Genomic DNA, 2,118 nt, shown 5'->3' on the forward strand with positions numbered 1-2,118 from the left:
TATTAAATGACAAAACAAGGTCCCAGTGAAGCAACCATTCGGGATTCCCAAACACATACAAGAGGCAGTCTAAAAGAAAGGACACATGGATGGTATTTTTAATGGCTTTAGCAGCAGCCACAACACTATCCTCATTGAGCTTACATCTCTTTTACCATGGTGCATAAGAAAATATGCAGTACATTTGCAAACATAGTAAATCACATTTTAACAAATGGGTTTTATTTTTAAATTACTTACAAAAATTACTTATTTAAACATGGTGCCTGTGGACAATACTCCCCCCTAGACAACAATGCCAAAAACTGGCCTGACTGCTGACTCCTGCTGTAAAGCAAAGTTTAACATATTACAGTAAGTGTTTCATAATATCAGTGATTTTTGCAATACATCAAGGCTGAATTAATTTCAGCTATCTCAGAGCAAATATGAGAAACAAGGGGACAGTGTAGTTGACCTTGTTACAGGATGGAAAATTGAAGTGTCATTTTTCTTTGCACCCTGTAGCCATGCAGTAAGATACAGATTCCTTTCCCCTAGAAAAAATCTGCAGGCATATACAGCAAACCATTAAAAGCCCATAATCCATAAATCACTGCAGCAATAAAAGTTTCCTAGCCCCTTTACGACTTTTTCACTAATCACTCTACTTCTTTCCCCTGGGCATTCTACAAATAGTTTGCAATCCGTGCTGTTGTTCCCTTTGACGGCTAACTCACTTCCACATCCCATGGCACTCCATGTCTTAGAGGACAGGAAGTGCCACTGAAGGTGCCCTTAGCTCTCTGTGGAGAAATGTATTATAAGGCAAATCTAGAAAGACATTTATGATGGAGGGGGAAACTCTTCCTGTGTTTCATATCAGAAGGATGGGGTGGTTGTTAGAAGATGAGATCTTTTACTTACACTGAACAATCTCTCAGATATGTGTCTGTGCTCTGTGAGCAATGCTATCAAGGTGAGTGAAATTACAGAGCAGAGAGACTCACTGGTTACAGTTCATCAAAAGATGAAGTGTACTGCACTGTATGTGGCCAAACAATGCTAAATTGCTTAGACAGGACAAAAAGAGATAAGAAACATAATAGAAACAAATGCTCTGAAGTAAATGATAAACGGCACTTATGTAGCGCTTTTATCCAAAGTACTTTACAATTTGTTTCTCATTCATCCATTCACACACACATACATACAACAATGGTGACAGAGCTGCCATGTAAGGTGTTGCCTGCCATTGGGAGCAACTTCAGGTTCAGTGTCTTGCCCAAGGACACTTTGACTGTGGATCAAAACGCCAACCTTTCAATTGGAGGACAACCGCTCTACCACCTGAGCCATAGCCGCCGAAGTAAAATTAAACTGAATCATATGCTGATCTTTATAGTGACCAGACATTCATCTCACTAAATTCCCATTAAGGATTATGGAAACTTAGAGCTCTCCACAGCCATCACAAAAAACTAAATGAGAGGCTGTTCCTCCTTCCACTTAAACACACCTAGAGGCTCTAAGACTGTTTTCAAATCCAACCTGTTTGGTTTAGCTGAGTGCTTCCTGTTTATTTCAGTTAGTTTGTTAAGGTGTAAAAGATGCCAATACAGCATCTAGGTGACCTCTGGTGGAGTTAATTTGTGGGCCACTTCAGAGTTTAGGACAGGAGAAAGAAGTCCAGAGTACCAGACAGAACTGCTATGAAGTCACTAATACAATTTTAAGTAGGGCCAGTAACTGCAGTGAAAGGAGATGGGACAAAAACTATTTTTAGGGAAAGACCAGGCTTAGGTTTTAGGACCTTCATGGTTACAAAAGACAGGTGGATAATGTTATAAACATACTTGGTTAAAAGTAACAATGCTGAGTATTCATCTGAAACAGGAAACTAGCAGTCGTATTTCATGTCAAAGTTAAATGTTCTGTTGACCCGTTATTCTGCCCCTGCCTCCTCCCTGTCCCGACTATGAGGCTTTTTTTTCTCTTTTTTCTTAAATACTTAAATTTTATTGGCAGTTTTATAACAACGACAACCAACAGCACAGTGCATGAACATAGTTACCAGTCCATATCAACTCACAAGAGTCCATTTAACAAACATAAGCTACAGAGAGAGCTCCCAGGCTA

Source organism: Stegastes partitus, unplaced genomic scaffold (assembly GCF_000690725.1).
Source record: "Stegastes partitus isolate 25-593 unplaced genomic scaffold, Stegastes_partitus-1.0.2 Scaffold311, whole genome shotgun sequence".
Classification (NCBI taxonomy): Eukaryota; Metazoa; Chordata; class Actinopteri; family Pomacentridae; genus Stegastes; species Stegastes partitus.